Source organism: Struthio camelus, chromosome 1 (genome assembly GCF_040807025.1).
Source record: "Struthio camelus isolate bStrCam1 chromosome 1, bStrCam1.hap1, whole genome shotgun sequence".
Classification (NCBI taxonomy): domain Eukaryota; kingdom Metazoa; phylum Chordata; class Aves; order Struthioniformes; family Struthionidae; genus Struthio; species Struthio camelus.
The window spans coordinates 4949006-4969552 of record NC_090942.1 but is presented as its reverse complement, the minus strand read 5'-3'; the positions used below and the strand labels follow the sequence as shown (position 1 = coordinate 4969552).

Genomic DNA, 20547 nt, shown 5'->3' with positions numbered 1-20547 from the left:
GAGATACGGCACTTTTTTGTGTGAACTGGGAAATGGAGGCTGATGTTTGTGGGGAGGGTAGGGGTCACCTCGTAGGGATGTGAAGGGGACCTGTGCCATGGGGAGAGCTAGCAGAGGGAGCCCAGCACCTGAGAAAAGGAGGGCAGCCGAAAGCAACATTGACCAGAGGGTGCAGGAAGAAGCAGCAAGAGGTAGATTTAACCCCTGCCTCCACCTGCAGCCCTCCAATCTCCTACAGCTCCTAGAGCTCTGCCGACCTCTAAACGCCTCCTCTTTAAACTCCTCCATCCCAAAACTCCTCCTGACCCTTTCCAGATACCTGCAGCTTTATCTGCTCAAAACTCATTTTGGTAATGCTGAAAAGCTGAATGTTGCCACTCCTAGATGAGAACAATATAAGTTGTTTTGCCTTTATCCTCCAGGAAATAGAGCTCCATTTTGCCTACAGTGCTGAGAAGGAGTTAAAAAAATGTGTTGCAAAGCTAGCTGAAAAACAGGACTGATGCTACTGCTTTTTGATCTCACTATTTGGGTGGGGGCTCGGGTAAAGCGCATGAGTTTTGATCTCTCGAGGTAACTGAGACAAACGATTCTTATCTTTTGAGGCTGGCAGTGCAGGAGAGCAAACCGCACATCAGCTGCCTCAGCTGACTGCCTAGAAGATGAGGAGTTAAATACAGGCACATTATACAGCCTCTGGCTTCATTAGTAAATTCCTGTATAATGAACGGGTACATAGTGACTTTCCTCTTTCCCACCGTGGCTATTGCCCTGTTAGTGTCCTAGCCACAGGCTTGCTTGAGCAAAAAAGGTGATTTACACCACAGCTGACCTATTCCTGTGACAGGCAGCAGCCTCGTCCCTCTTAGGTTCAGTGGGAGCAGCCCTGAACCCTTAAGGCGGAGCTGAAATGAACCACAGCGTTGATTATGCTGGAGGGAAGCATTCAATCATTTCATTAACCCTGATAATATTTCAAACAAAGACCTTAACGGTGCAATCAATAATTCAGTCTGTGATCAGTTTGTTAGGCAATCTCAAGTACTTTTCCTTTAATAGGGGACTCCCAGAAGGATCAGGAACTATTACTGACAAGCAGCAGTTTAGGGTTTGTGCAAAGCCTGATTTCTAGTTATTGTTTTGCATCTTGTTGCCAACCTTAGTTACTTCCCTGTCTCCTTAGATTGCTGCTGGATGACTAACATCAGCTGCCCCAAAGTCCCATATCTTTGCCAGCCTGGAATTTCTCAACAAATTCTTGTTCATGTCTTGTTGATATTCATTCACGTCTTTAATGAACCACAGGAGAAGTGAGCCTCGGCTCTTCCATGCTAAAAGAAGAGTTGATGGGAACCAACATTCAGCTCAAGTGTTTGTTCATGGACTTCCCCAAACTCTTTCTGCCTCTGCTTAAGTTTCAAACGGGAAGCCGTGTGGCCATAATGTTACATTGCCAAGCACAGTATGCAATCAACTCCGCATAGCCCATTAGCTCAGCTCAGCTACACGTCACTTCAGTGCAGGCTCATATCAGCCCAGGTCCGAGCCTGCTGGAAAACCCCATGCAGACACGTCTGAGACAGGTGGTGCCCCTTTGCTAGTGCAGAGGTCCCCTCTCCCCCTTTATTCTTCCCTTCCTCCTCTTCTCCCCTTCGGAGAATGTTTCTTGCAAACTGGTAAGCTGCTGCCAGATATGAGCTCAGGTGCTAGGACACGCTTGAAACAAAAATCCTTGAAAAGGGTCCAAATCCTGCAGGCACAGAGCACCACTCTGCTCGCTGAAGGCACTCAGCTCAAAGGAAACTGGGCAAGGGGAACCTACGTGGCAGTATTCAATATGTGAGCAGGCTGCAAAGCGGCAGAACAATTTCTTTGTGCAATTTTGGTTGTAAGGAATAGGGGTGCTCCCTTTCTGCTTTGCTAGGTAGAATTTTATCTTCTAGTTTTGGCACTTATTCATTTTACCTTTATTAGGCTGGCTGTGAGGTTTCCATTGTTTTATTATTATTATTATTATTATTATTATTAAAAAGATCACTGAGTGCTGCTTTTTCATTGTCGAATTAAACACGCTGAGTAAATACAGTCCTCGGAACAGGAGATTTTATCTGGGAAACTTAGATGAAATTCAGTGGCTGACAGTTGTTCAAATGAGTCCCCTCCACTCCGGTACAATAGCAAACGATATTCTTCCTTCCCTTTACCTTCTCTTCATTATACAATGGAGGGAAAGGAGCGAGAGAAAAGAATAGTCACCCCGGCATTGCATTTATTCCACTGTGATGCCTTCACTGCACACAAGTAACAAAGCATTCGCTTTGAGCGCAACACTTAGCCGTAAGATTACACCTTGGGTATAATGCGATACGTGACCTGTTCCAGGTTGCAATGACTTGCTAGATCAGCTAATTTATTTTCTTTGTTCTTACACAGCAGAGTGTGTAAGAAGTGAACGGAGATTATACTGATTCCTACCCAGAAGTCCCCGTTCTTGCTGGCATTTGCAGAGATAGCCTGGAGTTAATGTACCTAAGCGTTGGGGCAGCTTTCTAAAGGACATGCTTTATTCTCTAGCTTAAGATATACTGTGACGGGAAGAGCAGGTTGAGCCTTGTTTGGTTACCTGGAGTCCTCATGTGGTTCATAATGAAAGCAGCCACATTACTTTTAGGAAAAGTTGAATTACGGAGAACTGTGGGTGGTCAGGGTGGAGTGGGAGTAACATATTCAACCCATCCTGAGGGCACAAAATGGAGCATGAGGCTCTGGGCTAAAGGGATCTGCCAGGGTGAGCAAAAGGGCTTAAAATACGGTGTAGGGTAGGTCTGAGCATGAGAATGGCTCATGCTTACACTTACCAAACAGAGTGGAGATCCACGTTGTAGACTCGTTATATCCAAATAAGTCATCCCTGTAACTGATGTGCTCAGTTCAAGCAAGAGACTGGGCCCAAGTGGGAATAGCATAGTGAGAGCCTCTCTATGGGAGGAAGGACTCAGATACTTAAAATGGCTTCAGCCCTTCACGTCCATGGGCCTGATTCTCATTTACAGAAAGGTCTTTAATCCTGAAAAACAACATATGGGGTGCAAGTGTACACAGAACTGACTTATCCCTCTAGGCCCCCCTCCACAACAGTATTAAATGGCTTTCACATGGAAGAGAACTGAGCTTAGCCAGACTCCCAATCCTTTGCTTTTGTTTTTTGCCAAAACCTCCAGCCACCCAGACAAGAGGACCAGAACTGAACTGTTTCTATGACCCCTACCTAAGTGGAATGAAATGTGAATCTATTTGGATCAGAAATAAGGGGTCTGCACGATGGGTCACAGACAGTGTCATCAGAGAGATGAGATGGTGGTGGAGACAGGGAAGAGTATCAAACGTTTTGCTTCCTTATTCTGATCTCTCACTAAACATGCTTTAATTGTTTTCTTAACAGAACTGGCAAGGAATGCTCAACATGTTAATTAGGATTGTAATGCAAAGCTAAAAGGCATTAAGAAAGAGTGCTAGAAAACCTGGCTCTGGGTACCTACTATGGCGGGCCCACAGGAGAAGAGTTTGTAGTGAAGACAGTCAAATCTAAATTACAGAGCACATCCCATAAAACAATGTGAAGAAAGGCCCAAAGCCAACAGAGTTCTAAGCCAATTTCTAGATGAAGCCTTCACAGCTATTCTCTAATCTGTGCTGACAGATACACTGGGCAGAAGTGTATTTGTAGCATGGCAGAAGATGCCAGCAAAGGTTCCTAATTCAACTCAGAGCTGACAAAAGTTATGCAATATCAGTCTGAGGCTAAGGGTTTCTGTTTCTATTTCCAGGGCTTGCACCCAAGGACCAACACCTCCCATCTCCTATTCAGCAATCTGACACAATGCATCGCAAGTTTGCTTACAAAGAGCTCAGTAACTCCACTTTCAGTTTACAAGTCAGGAAATTCAAAGATCGAGGAAGACTGACTTGCCTGGGGACATCTAACAGGCCCGGGGCAGAGGAAAATGACTGAGATCTTTTGAGCCCCAATTCAGAGCTCTGGAGCTGCTCTCTGAACATACAGCTGAACATACTTGAAAGACTACGATGAAGACCAAACTCCTCATGGCAAAAGCTGATTGGGGACAGACTGCATGGCTGGTGAGACATGTTCCAAAAAAATGCATCTTCCTAGGAACTACAGCATAACTAACCATCGATGCGTGGTAAGACCCATCTTGCTGTCTTGGCTCAGGACAAATGCTCTCAGGGTATGGTCCTTATTCTTTAAACTTCAGGCAAGTTCCGGGCAGTGCAAGGCTTTGGGTTCCATTGGGGAATGAAGGCAGTGGGAACAGATGATGCTCCTCGTTGCTGTTGATTGCTATCCAGGGTTTGCAACCAGAGATGACTTGAGTATGTCTAGGGAGACAAACGAGGCACAACTGCCCCTCTTTTCTTCCAAATTGACTGGGTACAAGATAGTACGGCCCTAGAAGACGTATAGTCCAGGACTCATGTCTTCAAGGGTCCCTTGGCTGTTTTTTCCCCGCCACACACATTGTTTTGGGGTGGGTGAGGATTGCTCTGCATCTTGGTCAGAGCTACCACACATTAATCCCCCTGACCAAATACTGCATGCTAGGAACCCCTGGACTATTGTACTATCCCCGTGAAAATGTCTAGCCCAGAGAAGACCTGTATACGTTGCACGTTGAATCTCTCATGTCCTAGAAGTCTCCATATTATTCTATATTCAACACACAACAGTTTACTCAGAAACGTTGCCCACTGTACTCATGTTTAGGTTCGGTATGAGGCTGTGCTAATGTGGCCATTGGCTAAGCAAAAAGAAGGGAGGGAAGAAGTGATCAGTATCTTTCTTACTGGAGTTTTCTGAGTGGATATACTGGAATATACGAGGAAGCCAGCAGTTTTCCAATTGAACTGAAGTCCCTTCATACATCTGAACATATTTGACCAGGACTTTCTGATATTTCGAAAACATCACACTGTCCTTACCTTCTCCATCTTCTAGCTTTGACCCTCTCCTTGCCTTCTCCATCTTCATGCTTTGACTCTGACATGGGGCATTTATTGTTACCTTCTCAGCGTTTTCCTAACCAGGATCCTAACCACTGCCTCTTCATCGGCACCTCAGCCTCCTCTCTATGGCTGCAACAGTGCTGGTCCAGAGACCAAGCAAGCAGAGTCCTCAAATACTCTTATCTTGATCTCTGCTACATGGCCACCCATCAGTATGGACATCCCTCATCAGCTGAGAAGCAGGCATGCAGACTATTCTGCACGCTGCTTGGGCCAGTTTTATCACTCTTAAATGATGCCAATCTTATCTTTGAATGCTCCTTCGTTCACTCTTGGGTCCTCACTGAAGATGTTTACATCAAATTATGCTTTAATTCTATCCCTGCATTCCTGAGTGCTCAGATAGGATGGGAAAGAGATCTGAGAAAAAGGCACTTTATAATGATGCTATTATTATTTCACTTGTGTTCATTTTCCCCTTCTGCTAGACTGGTTTACACTCCACCTATATTTCTTTGAATCAGAAAGATTTTTTTTTCTCTTTGTTTTTCCTTTGGTCCTATCCTCTGTTTAAAATCAAAGTCATCAATAATTTTAGATTAAATGTATTTGCTGTAACTCTCTAGGATAACATGGTTTGAATGTTTTGATTGATTTATGTCTATAAAAAACAAACTGCTTCAGCTGTTTGTCTGTAGAAACCTTTGTTTCCTTTAAAGGTATGAGCTCTGTGCCTCATTAGTCTCCCAAGCTTTCCTTTTGGTACCTGTTGTGTTTCACACATTTTTATAAGCTGTCTGCCTCTAATAAATGAAATTATACTTCAACTGTAAAGTGTTCCCATAAGCAATCAAAGAAATGCTGCCTTGTAGTCTCTGAGAATAAGCACCGTCAGTACCATTGTCACATCATCAAGATGTAATACAGCCTGGTTATTAGTTTTATGCTACTCTGACAGCTCAGGTGGTGGAACATCTCTAAAAACCAAGCACTATAGGAATGAAAGAAATGAAAATCAGCACATGCCAGGCTAAGGTGCCGGGCATTACAATATTACAGCTGAGTATTAGGCGGATGGGCAGTTTACTTCAGCATAAGCTGAAGTGAATTCACTCAAGGGTTAGAACCTAAATTCAGATGAGTTAAAAGTGGAAATGAGATGCAAATTCATTATCGTGACTTGAAACTGTTAGTATGACTTACAAGAGCTATGAAATCATCTTTAGGGAGCTCCAGCGAAGATCAGCTAAACCTCCTTTGGGATCTACAGGCAAGTAGAAACTTGTTTGCTTTTTCTGTGGTTTCATGTTTCTAAGAGAGAAAATTGAAAGGATTGTGTATTTCCTGGGGCAATTTCAGGTCAAATGAGAAGATGAATGCAGCTGTGTCTGTGCTCTGGTCTGTTCTTGTCTCACATCTACTACCTAATCCAAAGGAGAAGATCGGCTAGCTCATGACATACGGCGTTATTCAATTTCACATGAAAGCAGGAAGCCAGCTTTCCATTTGTCTAGCGCTGACCTGGCATCCACTGATGGTAATTTTGAATTCCTGAAGTTTTTGTGCATCTCTCTCAGGTTCGTGGTTAGAAGATATTCATTGAAAGAGTTCGGGATCTGTCGCCTTTTGCATTCACCACTTTTCTCTGAGGTTGTACCATGCAATGCTGTATTCACAGATAAATCTTGATGTTATTATCCATGTTGCAGTCACTGCAGTCGTGAATGAAAGATGTTCATGAGAGCAACTGCTAGCTCAGTGCTCAGGGCACTAGTGGGTGTGAGAGAAGGCCAAGTGAGACCAACAGAGACACACAGCTGGTGAGTGGCAGCACAGGGCTATTTTTTAGGGCAAGGCAATGCACAGCACAAGTCGAGAGGTTGCTGTTAACATTCAAATTACTTTTGTCTTAGGTCTACATTCACTACAGTTCAGTGATCCTTATTTACATACACATCTTTTCGTCTCCTTTTCAAAATGAGGCAGGGACAGTAGTGGGGAGGCAGAAAGGAAATCAACATTCAAAACCCCCTCTGACTCCCTAGATGCACAATGTATTATTAAAATTAACATTGCACCAGGTTCAGTGGGACTGACACTGCAGTCAGATTATTTAGTAACGAAAACGTATATATATATCCAGGAGGCAGAAGAGGAAATCCCACTGACTCTAACTCACCCCATTGTAAGCCACCCCAGGAAGCCACAAAGTATCAGACATCTCTGTTTATTTACGGGTGCATATATATGTGAAGACCGAAAGCAGATACCAATTCCTTCTTTTCCCTTCCTTTCTGCTTGGAAGCCTATTTACAAACACACAACCAAAATCCTTTTCAGAAGCTGGTGATTGTGTTCATTGTTCCAGAACACACAATAGCAAAGGCAAGCAAGAACTGCTTTACTGAAGCAGTAACAATTTAGAGTCGTCTGAAAGGGAGGGGACAGGGAGAGCGGCAAAAAATTTTCATAATCTAGAGGCTGCAGAAAGCCATAAATGGGCAAATCTTGCCCTCTGTGAGGAGCTGGTTTGCTGAATAACTGTAACACCTCTGATATGCCGTCAAGACCTAAGGTTTGGCCGCAGTTGCAAATACGTGGACTAGGTTCTTTGGAAATACTCCCAAATTCTGCACCAAAACTCATGCTGATTTCATGGTGACTGAACTGGGCTCTCTGAGGGCCGCGTACTGCCCAAACACAGCTCCCACCACGCTTGTGTACACTGGCCTGACCAGGAATACCTTTTGGAGTTTTCTGTGCCAGGGAAGGAGAACAGCCAAGGCTTGGGTAACCAGCTTCATGGAGCAGGCATCTAACAGGTCGCTCCTGAGTGGACTGTGACAAGACAGGATTGGATATAGAGGCCACGCAGAATGGTTAAAATCCAGTTCTTTGAGCGGTCAGGATCAGAGTCATCACAGGATTAGACAGAATATAATGGAAAGCTTCAGCTCAAGGCACCAAGCTCGCGGTACCTCCAGGCAGGAGTTCCCCAGGGAAGCAGCTGGTCAGACCTCCAGAGCAGTCTGTGGAGATCAAGAATTTTCTCAGCATAGTCCAGGGCCCTTTATTATGGCGTCTGGTTTGATTTCCAGAAGGGTACAGGTCTCCTGTCAGTCCTGGGCCATGTCAGCCCCGTGCGGATGTCTCAGATACTCCAGTGTATCTCAAGTGACGCATCTCAAGACAACCAATTTGAGCCCTTAATTTTTTCCCTTCTACTGCTCTCTACTAATAGCCCTAGATGAACCTCATTTTATTTGCCTCCTGTTAGTGGAAAGAGCTGCACTGGATAAGGCCATTCATGTATTTTGGCTCACTGGAGTTATTTAGAGAGTTTCCTGCGCAAAGGAGAAACGTCAGGACACAGACTTTGCGCTGATCCATCCCCCCAGCAGAGCAATTAAAATAAGAATTGTGAAAGAGCAATATTATTTTAAAAGCACAGCAGAACTGTTATAAAACAGCGCTAGGAATGGACTTGTCAAGCACTATTAGTTTTTCATTTTATTTTTCAATAAAAACAGGGAAAGAAGAAGTGTTTACAAGCAAAGCAGTATGTTCTCTAGTCAAAATATGCTGTCTGATTATGCTCTGGGACCAAGCAATTAGCAATGATCAAAGAGCGTATTTACTGTTAAAAAGTTAATGGGGGTAAAATATCACTATGTTGATATTTTTGGCTGTTTTTTTTTCCAGAAATAAGGCCATAATTTGCGAGTATTTAACGATATAATCCTCATCATTCTCTGATTACTGTTATTTGAGCAGAAGAAAAAGTTTTGCTTTTTTTTTTTTTTAGCTGAAGAGCAGGAAAGTTCTTGAATTAATCCCATTTTTTACCAAAATTTCTTTTATTTTAAAAAGCAGTTCAACAATATTGTTGGTCAGGTTTACAGATTGCATAAGGTGGTTATCTCAATTACATCAGGGAAAGAGTAATTCTGAGGGCTAATTAAGTATGCTGGTAAGCAGATGGTTAATTGGATTAATAATTACTCACCTTGCATATGCAAAAAGAGATTTTATGTTTGTACAGGCAGTTTTTGTCAGCGTTCTCCTGGGATGAAAGAATCACACTAATAAGTGATTGTTCCAAATAGGAAAAGGATTTTGCCTTGATAGTGCCTAAACTTTGGAGGAAGAAGCTTTCTGCTTTCATCAGAAGGTAATTTAAATATAAAAATGATTTTTCTTTCTTTTTTGTGTGCACTCACCTACAGTCACTCTAGGGAAGAGAGGAAAGCAAAGCATGTTTTAATCTGCAGAAATCAGAAGACAATGGAAAAATCTGTTTTTAAGCATTTTTGGGGGGTGGGAACAAATTGCCATGGCAACTCTCTAAACGGATATGTCTTCAAGGAAATCATGCTGTTCTCTTGAAAAGTGAGATGCATAATACAACAAGCGCTTGAAAGTTATCTTTGAAAGGCATGTGTACAGGAAAATCAGAAATATTTTATAAATTCAAACTTATGAAACATTCATGCTGATTCACTAATGTTTCACACAGCAATTACTATATCCAAAGGCAGGAGCTGAATAACCTTGCCATGTATATGTGCATATTTAAGCGCGCTTTGTGGTTGGCCTGATCTAGTCTATCAGCCTCCTTCCTCTGCTTCGCAAGCGCTCGGAGTGAGTCTTTTTGCCATCAATATATAAGTTACTACTGACTCAGAAGATCATTAAATCGGAGCCGAAAATATTTAGCTCTTTTCTAATACTGTTTCTTTTTCTGACGGTGTCAGTCCCAATTTTCTTACCAGCAACACCAATGACACCAGCGAAGGCAGTGGTATGACAGAGAGCAGAATTTGGCCTAATAACTTTGTATGGAAAAGCTGTTCCTCTTATTTTAAACCAGTCAGATGGTTTGGGGCACCTGGTCGCACTGAAGATTATTTTTTGTTCAAAAAGTTGAAGGATTCTCATCCCAGCAAAACAACCAAGAGTCTTACTTCAGGCTCCCCTGCCTCTTCTAAAGACAAGTACTTTCTTTGCTAAGGATGTTTAGCTGCTAGCCCTGTGGCCTGAATTAGTAAACAACGTCAGTTAGAGCTTGGCCAGTACAAATACAGAGGAGACAACTCACAAGCATTCATTTGCACCCCTGAGTTCCCTTTGTGATATTTGCCTGACTTGATAGTTGCTTCTAACTAATCTTAGGCTTTCCCTCTACAAGGCTGAACTGTTTTAATTAAGCAAATCCAAGAGGCTGTGCAGCCATTCCTATTTTTATTTAAATAGGGTTAAATATCAAAATATATCCAAATTTAAACCATAATGAACATGTTCCCGATAGCCAGCTGCATCAGCTTAGTTAAATTCATTTAAAATTGCACCTCAGACCGACATCTTAATGCAGACAAGCCCTGACAGTTGCATTCAGGCCATTTACCTAGGTGTCCAGTATAACTACGATCGTGTCCAGGAGCAGCAAAGAGGGGAACAATTCACCAGTGTCTCCCTGAGACTCCTTGCCACAAGCCACTGTCCCACACCTCCAGAGAGCTGCGCTCGTGGTAGGGGGTGATGAGACTTCTGAGACTACTTCATAACGGCGAAATGGCAAAGGATGCCCCATTAAGACGCACTGCAGGACGGGGCAGGGCTGAGTGTGCTGATGAGATCCAGCAACTCCCAGCATCGGCATCAGCAGCCACGGACCCTGGTTACCCAGCTGCCCCATGCCATCTCATCCCAATGAGTGGCTGGAGCACACCTGAGCTACCCAAGAGCCACATGTGGATCCCCAAATCAGAGCTGCCAGATGTGACACTACACAGGCAAGTGAGAGGAAAAAAAAAAGCGATGACCTCATCGGCAGTCCAGCTGAATGCAATCCAGTACAGCTTTGTCAGGAATGCTTGCAGGAGAACCCCACCGTCCAAGTATGTTCAGAAAAAGCGTATACAAAATCCAGTGATAAATATACACATGAGAAGCCTTATTCACTTCCAGGGTTGCATTTATCCAGTCAAAGGACAGAAACACCCCATGTGGCCACTATAACCCATGCAAGCAACCTGTTATCGATTCAAATACTAGAAATAAACAGTATGCCAAAAACTCACCAATATGCTCTTCCAACTCTGTTTGTCTAGCATGTTCCTAAATGTGAGCAAGGGGCCAGTTGTCTGTTTGAAGGTTGTTCTTGGAAGTAGAAAGGTCACAACAGTCAGAAGAAGGCACTGCATTTGGCAGACGGATCACTTGATGGGAACGGCTGGTAATTGAGAGCGCTGGCTGCAGAACGTGGGTGCTTCTGATGTTGGCTTATAAAGTGCTATCTTTGAGGAACAAGGAAATATTTTGACAAAGTCTAGCACAAATGGGCCCTAAGGAGATACTGAAATAGAAGTAATTGCTGCTGGTAACAGGCACAAAGACCATAATAGTTGTTAGGGATGATAATTGCCATATCTAAGGAAAGCCTAAATTCAATGCCAAGCTTCACAGCTTGAAAAAAGGGCTTAGAAAGGAATTCAGAGAACAGAAAACCCATTAGCCTTGGGGGAACGGCAGATCCTAACTCAAAGTTGATGGCTGAAGGACAACGTACTTCCCATTGTGTATGTGATTGTTTGGCCTCTTCTTAAAAAGGTCAGAAGAAGCGATTGTAATAATCCCTTCTGATCTTCAAATCTACAGGTCACACATGACAGCTGACCTGGGCCATAATAGAATGAAGAACCTGAAATCTTTTTGCATCACTGTTATTGTTGGACCAGTCAAACTCTGATTATGGGTACCTCTCCTTTCCACTCCTTGGTTTGGATCAAGTTGTTGCGAATACACATCAAACACCAACATGAAAGTTCAGACATCCAAGCGAGTGTGCATGCAGTTCGTCAGAAGCTGGTGTTGACCACAGAGGCAAATAAAACAGCTACTCAAGTATTTGCATGTTAGGAGCCACTGTAGGGTCCAAAGTTTGGGCTGGATGCCAGCAGTGTGTGAGAAGTCAGGATGTGTGCTACTGGGCATGTCCCCTCCCTACCATCATTTGGATGTAAGATCCAATCCAACCGCATCTGGAGTCAACAGCAGCTCTTTCTCCAAGAGGCTTGGAGACAAGCCATCCACCCATCATGTTTCATATGCACGGGGCAGTTAAGGGAGTTGCTTATGCTTCAGACCAGCAGAGCTTAGCCTGGGACAACGCAATCCCCCTGCTTTAGCCTGGGACAACGCAATCCCCCTGCTTGCCCTCCTGCAGCACCTCAGCTACAGGGACATTTCGTAGACAGCCTCGGGATGATGCTTTCTTAACAGATTTCATTTTTTGTGGCTGTGCTCTGAGCTGGCCAGAAGCTGTGCAGCTGATGTAACACAACCTGTCTCACAGCAGAGCATGTCACCTTATGTCAGCGCTCCCAGGTTGGGGCTGTCTTGAAAGCTCTGTGTGTCCAAAGCTGGGATGACCCTACATGTAACAGTACCCTGTGCAGTGACTCCATGGAGTCAGCCCTGTCCCTTGGCTCTGCAATGAAGAGTCACTCTGTTCATGGGTGTATTAACAGCAGCATTCCCTGGATGAGAGAGATGGATGCTCTGAACACACTGGCCTGTTTAGATAGGCATTCATTTCCCTTTAGCTGTACCCAATCTATTCTGGCCTAAGGACTGACACCCCTGTCAGGGTTAATGGTTTTATACCCGCTTCCAGCAAGAGGGTATTAACTCCAGGGGCTGACTTTCAGATGCTAGAAGTGGATTTACATGAGCAAGGATCTCAACCCGCTTGTGTTTCACAGGGAAGAAATCAGCAAGATTCAGAATGGTTTACAGGTCCATGAGATTTTTTTTTTAATGCTGATATTTCACAGATAAAGAGCTCTTTTGTACCGACATATAGCTTTCCATGGCTGGGACATAGTTTTCTCTTACATGCTGAAGAACTGTTAAAAATACTGTCTGGGGAATCCTCTGTTATTTACATTTTAGGAGTTTTCTAGGAGGGGAAGGACAAGACGACTCAGTGTCGGTAATCGTAGCGCAGGCAAGACAGAGATAAAGGTGCTAAATGGCCAAAGAAGTTTTATAAATCAGTGACATTTCTTCTGATAAGGCACTGTTTAATCTGACAGCTGCAGGGACTGAGGTGTGACATGAGCATGAGGCCAGGAAATATAAAATGAAATAAACACCCTGAAGAAGGAAAAGTTTGGAATAAAATACAGTGCTGGAAATGTTCAATATAGCATCAAATCCTGTTGGTCAATGCCTGATCTCAGTCATTTGCCATCAGTTTAAATACTGTTGAGAGGGTTTAGGGCAAAAACGTTTCAGCACCGCCCACAGCAGCATGAATATGTATGTTCTTGCTACAGAACATCACCAGCAACCCCAACAGTTATGGAATCTGACATGACACATGAGAAATGACGTTTCGGGACTGAGGATTTCAAAAAGGTGGGGGAGGAAATCTGAGAAGAGGTGAAAGGATTAGTGCAGGTGAATGTCATGAGTGGATCAAACCAAGCCAAGATCTTTCAAAAAAGGGCCCTGGATTAAAATAAGAGTCGCCGTGGGGACGACATTGACCTGATCGAAGAAAAGACAATACTTTGTGGGGGGAAAATGAAAGCCAGTGTGGGGAGAGGGGATTTTGACCTTACAAATATTTGAAAACTAGTTATTTCTAAATAATTCAAGGGAGACAAGTTCAAGTCTCAGGAGTTTTGGGCTTAATTCTTGGAAGTGGACCACAAATATCCAGATAACGCCCCCCCTTGTCCCACTGATAGGAAGCTCCCAGGAAGGTGTCTGGAGGCTGAGTGCTGTCTCCTTACTCTTGGCCAGCCTGAATAGTCTCCTGGAGCGAGATGGGAAAGCCTTTGCTGGCCTTTTCTGTCCTTGAGAAGAGGGGGAAGCTCTGCATTGGGACTGTGTAATGGAGTGGCACATGGGGATCCACGTGCCCACGCAGGTCCATGAAGCTGCTAGCAGGCTGCCCATCTGGATCTTTTCATCGTCACCAGAGACAAATAGAGCAGGGTGTTCCAGTAGCCGGCAACATAGAGAGACCGCAGCAGGATTTTTCTTCCTAGAAAATACTTCGGTGATTTTGAATTTTCATCCTGATTTGAGATTTTCCTACCCTCAGCGTCACCACTGCACCTTCCCTAAGATATTGCCATCTTTCCCAGCCCCTCTCCGCTGTAGGTTACACAGGAAACCTAACAAACATCCCAACCCTCCCTTCTCTGGAACAACCTTTTATCATGGATAAGAGAACGTGTAAGACAATGGGACATCCCATTAGTACTAACATATCATTATCCTTATTCCACAAGGAGCAAATTGAGGCAGAGGGAACAATACAGTAAAAAAAATATATAATAAAGACAGGCTTATGCTTCCTTTACAGTTGAATTTCTTTTATTTAACTTTAGCCACCTAAAAATGAGGTATCTAGCCTAGTGCAAACATCTGGGCTCTCTCGATAGTCAGCAGAAAGAGATAATTTCAGAGGTGATTCATCACAAACTTTAACAGGGCATGAATTGCTCCGGGAAGCTCCACAGCTGCAGAAAGGACCCAAATGATGAGCTTAGAACAGACATCTACCTGTTAACTGGGAGGAATAAGTCCAGAAAAATCCTAGCCGTGCTTTCTAAATTAAAAAAGAATCACGGGCAATCTTGTTCCACTGCATGATCTGACCAAACTTGCAGTAAACTGACTGTTGTTGATCACAGGCAAGGAAACGTAGAGTTACTAAAGAACAGGCACAAAGGTGACTGCAAGTATAACACCTCCCCTCCAGAGACAGGCCAGCTAGAGACCGGCAATGATTACCCACAAATACAGAATCTTTACTGTGTGCTGTTACCTTCTTCAAAGGGTCACTTAAGTGTCACTACAGTTGGCAAAAATTGCCCTCTTCGTAGCAGAAGTGGCCAGGAAGTGTGCTGAGGGCATCAAAACCATCGCTCGTACCTTGCTGTCAGTGTTACAGCCGTGGGCTTCATGGTGGACCATGCAAACAGAGAGGGATGGGAGCCAGGTGGTTACGGTAGCAGCTGGCCCATGATGAAGTCAATGCTGCCATGTCTTCACTGTGCTTGGCCGCTGAATGCAGCAGTGTGTGGGCCGGCGGGATGCTCATGTGAGGCACCCACGTGAAGGGAGACCCTTCTGACGTCCACAGTACTGGTACAGACCTGGAGGATGATTTCAGCTGCTCTGTTGTAGGCAGCTGTGGTGTGACCTGATAGGTGAAGAGAAGGTGTGCTAAAGATGATCTGACCTTTTCGTTCGTCACAAGCTTCCCAATGGCCCAGAAAGGCCAAAACCCAGCATCTGGCATCTAGGTGTAATTTCCTCTCCTTACTGAAGAAACTAGCACTGAAGCTCGCAGTGAAACTCTGCATCCCTACTCTGTAATTAGGGGGTGGGAGGAATGGCTGTGTGCATGCATGTGTTTACATGGAGACACAATTCTGTTCCAGGACAAAATGTTTCGCTATGGGTGTGACTGCAGTGAATACCTTCCCTGGGGATGCAAGACAAACACAAAGTCCCTTGGAATGGACATCCTTCCCCAAATTCCAGCAGTTTAGATCATGGCTGTCAGCCCCACAAACCTCTCCTCCTTGCCTCTTAAGAGAGAACGCTTATCCTGCTCTCTACATGCTTCCAGTGGGTAGATCTACAGTTTGGTTCTTTTTTTTATTCAGGGACAGGTGCAAGAGTGTCCCTCCAGGAGAAAGTGTGATTCTCTTTATGCCCCATTAAGACTCCAAACGTGCCGAGCTATTCAAAAGAAAGCAGAAAAAAAAAATGCAGAGGTAGACTTCATACCTCTGATCTCAGCTATTTTTTTGTTGCAGAAGACCATCTTTGAGTACTATGTTATTGAACCTTCCTGTTTAATGACCCTTCTAATGCACTGCTATCAGGTAGTGCCATCTGTATTTGGGCAAATGTGCTCGCTCGTCTGTTTACTCAGCATAAATCACCTTTATTTAAAGTTTAATGGAAGTTACATCTATTTGGACATCTGTACTTAACTGATTACTGGCCATGTTGGGCTGCCTGGTGGTTCTGCGGGAACTTGCCAGCTGCTATGAAATGATAAGAACCTGACATATGTTAAGAGCCTTCAACAATCACAGGCAGGGAGCACTTTTTTTTTTTTTTTTTTGGTTAATATTTCTGAGCTGGCAGCTAGTAGCAGAATAAAATCATCCACCCCCTTTCCCCAACTGCCACCTCCACTCCCATGCATGTCTCTGCTGTCAAGCCAAATGCTTAGAAAAGCAAATAAAAAAGCATCCCTCCTCAAGAGTGAATTAACTTTTTTTGTACATGCCAGTAAATCCATGTACATTTTGCTATCTATTTCACGCAGTGAAGCGCTTCTGTCCCCACGAAGCCAGAGACCAGCCCGTTTAATCAGCATCTGCAACTGATTTGGAAAGTTGCTGCCATCTATAGATAGGTATGAGGATTTGCTAGCACAGCTAGAGAAAAGACTTGGGAAACAGTGAAAGGATGGAGGGGAAGAAAAAGAAAATGCAAAGAGAGGGGGGAGAGAGGTGCAGGGGTCTGGGGAACTGCCCCATCGCATTATACCACGGGGTCCATCTACTGGCTCTGTCAATGGCCAACTGCAGAAGGATGCATGAAAAAGCATCAGAAGACAGATGGGAGAGAAAGCTTCTTCCTGACCCCAGGCTGTCAAAAGTTGGTTTATGCCCTAAAAAGATGCACGAGAGATTTTATACTCCTTTAATAAGATTTATAGTCTTAAATAAAAATCTCAGCTGTGAAACTAGATGCTCTTTGTTCCTTTTCAGTCCAATACCTCTTCTTAAGGCCCTTCAGCTCTTTCATTCTCTGGAAAGCTGAGCTGCACAGAGACCATTTCTGCAAGATGAGCAGAAAAAGGTGCTGCTATTGCTCACTCACCCTTCAGCAGTATCTTCTGCCCTGGTCTACATGCAGGTCAAGTTCTACAAGACTTGCTACGAACACAGTGGAACATGGGCCCAGCCTAACTCATTTAATCTCTGTAGGTAATATCTTCACAAGCCTCGAGTGATGACACTGACAGTTAAACGCTACAACAGCCTGGGCACTAGGAAGAATCAGTCTGGAGCCTTTCAGTGGAGATATTTCTCCCTTGTGTCTACGGTGAAGCAAGGCTGTGATCTCAGGCCAGATTTCTGTGGGCAGGTGAGGGTTCCTGAAGGGCTCTGTGTGGGAACTTAGGCAGATAAGTGGTTCTGCAGACAATGAGTGAAAATATTTTCCTCCATATTTCTCTGTCTCCCAGGGGAACCATCAGGCTGCAAAATATAGTCAGTGGTCTGTGGATCCAGAGCTTCCTTCTGGAGTTGTTAGTGCACCAATTCCTACATGCATGAGATGTTCTCAGAGTACTATTATTTATTACAAGGACTCCTAAAAATACCAAACAAAGCAAGAATGTTCTTCAGGTTGCAAAGCCAGGCACTTAAAAGTTAGGAAAGTGTATGGACAGAAAATTGGCAGGAATGACTTGAGTCAAAAGACTAATATCCCTTCCCCATTCCCTCCTTCACATCACCAGAGTCAGTTTGCTTGCCATACTGCTCCTGCCTTGTTGGCCTTGGTTATGCTTTTTTAGCTATGTGCATAATTATGTCCTAAAACCGATTGAGACTGTATGCGTTGGACAAAAAATGTTCCTTTTGCAATATCCATATTTCCTGCTGAAAAAAAAAAAAAAGGTCAGTTTTGCTTCTTATCCATGGAAGCTCAAGAAGAGCAAAATGAAATAGCTCATTATGGGTCACGTCACCAGTCAGCTACACCAACTACAACAGTTGTAGATCTCTGCTTTTGGTCTCTCCTTTTGCTCCATGCCTCTCCTCCTGGTGTCTAGCATTTGCCAGACTGCAAGTTGAACTGTACTTTCCGCAGCACACTGCAGGCTGTGCTCCAGCTGAGCTGATGTCGAGCCTCTTGAGAGATATGGTTTAGCTGGAAGATCACAGCCTGGAAATTCTAGTTTTTGCACCATGCTAATTAAAAGTTTATATGTGAATGCAGTTGCCAACCTGACATAAACTGTCACAGCTTTACTGAGGGCAGTGGAGTGACTCTGATTTACACCAGCCTCAAATATGCCTTGCTGCATGTAGCCGTGAATGTCATGCCACATTGCTGAATCTGGCTCTTGCGATCTATGAAATGCTATTTTTATTTAGAATTAGCACTTATCTTCATGCTAGGAGGAGAGTTGTAGACCTCTCAATCTCCATACCGTACCACTCCACGCTTTTGAGGTTAATATAGTAGTACAGATTGCCCTAAATTTGGCTCCCTGCAAAGAGAAGTGAGTTATCATTATTTCCTTGATGTGTCCTAGCAATGATATTCCATTTTTGAATACATTGCATAATTAAGAAAGAGCTTTTTCTCTTGGAAAAAATTAGGGCAAAAAGGATGACAATGCAGACTCAGCAGTTTGAGATGTTTTTGTGCAATATCCTCAATAAGGAAAACTGAATAATAAGTAAAATCTCAGCACTGACCTGGCTAAGAAAAGGAAAGACATGTGAATCCCCCCAGATTTTCATATGTTCCAAAGCAGCATATGAGATTTAGCTTTCTTTGCAGAGGAGATGTGCCCTGGCAGAACAGCTAGTGACTTTAATATGACAGGACAAAATTTCCTACTGAGCAAAACTCGATTGAGTATCAAAAAAGAAGTTTCATGAAAAGTTTCTTTATTTTTCCCCTCAGTTTTCAGGGTTCCTTTAATCCTTTCATACCTGACTAATTTCTCTCAGGATGAGACCGCTGATTGCTTATGTTTCCTAAACTCTTTGGCAAAAATTTAGCCATGGAGAAAACAGCTGTCAATTCAGATTTGTTTTGGGTATCTACTGAACTTGACGACTGAATTTCGTTTAGGTCCCAGACCTGCTCCTATTTAAATCCTGATCCATGGAGCTGCTTGGAAACAGAACCAGGCTCAGGCTGGTCTCAGCTTGGGTTTCTGAAAATGAACTCCTAAAATCCCACAGTAAAGTTTCATAATCCCTATCAACAAGACCTGAGTTTCAGTGAGAAGCACCAGCAAACCCTTACTGCCAAAAATCAGGGCAGTCACATATCTAGCTAGGATGGATTTAAAGAATTTAATATGAGGAACCTGATTTTGGAAATTTTGGTGGAATGGGAAAGATAAGAAAATCACCTCTCTCCGTGGGACGCAAAGAGGCCCATAGCTGTCAAGTGAAAAATAGCTGAAGGGCAGAAAGCTTTGTGCTGCAGGGGTCAAACTAACGTCTACGTCGTGGACACCAACCTGCAGCACATGGACCACAAGTGAAGACCAAATATGGTCTCTGGAGCCGCTGAAGACAGGATGAACCAGCGTGGTCTGATGGCGCAGGCATCACTGGTTTTTCTTAGGACTTAAGGGTGCTTTCCATTGGGCACAATCCCACGTGGAGTGGTGGGACTCAGAGGAACCATTTTACCATCTGCCTCTTCTCTACTTTCAAAACTCCTCTTCTCTGGCTCTCCTCCTCTCTTCATGTCACTAATGTGTCTTGTCCTCAGCTACAGAAAAAATCTGGCCTGAGACAGAAAACATCAGAAAAGCTGCCCACCCTTTTTCTACCTATAAAACAGAAGAAGAAAATTTCCCATTCAAGCCTCTCAGTTCATAACTTTCCACTGCAGCTTTCTTGGTCCCTTCAGCCTTTATGAACAAGTCAAGTACAGATTCAGCGTGGTGGCTCCTCTCTTTCTACCGACGCAGAAAATTACTTTTGTTTACTGTTATGATTAACTTGCCATATGTTGTGTTTTCATCATATGGCTTCCTGTAGTGATAGATATGTTTGCATCCTGAGGACTGGATGTCTGTAAATATACCTTTCCATTCTATGTTTGTAAGTAGTAGTCTGATGTCTATATTCTTCTTATTTTTCATCATCATGGTAGAATTGGTGCAATGCAAGCACAGCCAGCCTTGCCACATAGCAGAATACTCAACAGGGCTAGAAAATGCGTGTGTGTATGTGCGTGTGAGAAATGGAGAGATGGAGAGACACAGAAAGAGAGAGAGACAGAGAGAAAGAGAGTGCTTATACATGCACCTGCTCAGAGAGGGCGAGATTTCTTCTATCATTTATGCTGGTATAAATCTAGAATAACCCTGCTGAAATCATGACAATCACATGAGAGTAAAATAAGCAAATTCATAACCACGATAAAATGTAATTACAGTTTCGATTACTTAAATATACAGGCGCACACACATTCCCCTTCCTCCCCTGCACACACATTCCTGCTTAATTTCTGAGCAACCTGGGAATGAAAACTGCTACTTGCTGATTATTATTCTTGGAACATAATCTAGAGTTACGGGCACTGGGCGATGAGCAGGTTTGTTTTTGTTGAGCCTCTGATAATAGACAATACATATATACGGGAAGACCTGCAGTTTCTAGAAGGAGTCAAAAATCAGTAGGTCCACTCTGTGGGGCTGAATCAGTTTAGAGCACC

At 43.7% G+C, this 20547-nt stretch overlaps 1 long non-coding RNA gene across 1 annotated transcript in view; it reads left to right on the top strand.

Annotated features, from left to right (window-relative positions):
* The first annotated feature begins 3869 nt into the window (after positions 1 to 3869).
* LOC138068872 (uncharacterized) overlaps positions 3870 to 20547 on the top strand; it is a 32644-nt gene continuing 15966 nt past the window's right edge. Inside the window, exon 1 of the long non-coding RNA XR_011143717.1 lies at positions 3870 to 4205. This is a non-coding gene — a long non-coding RNA (uncharacterized lncRNA). The remainder of the gene's footprint in view (positions 4206 to 20547) is intronic.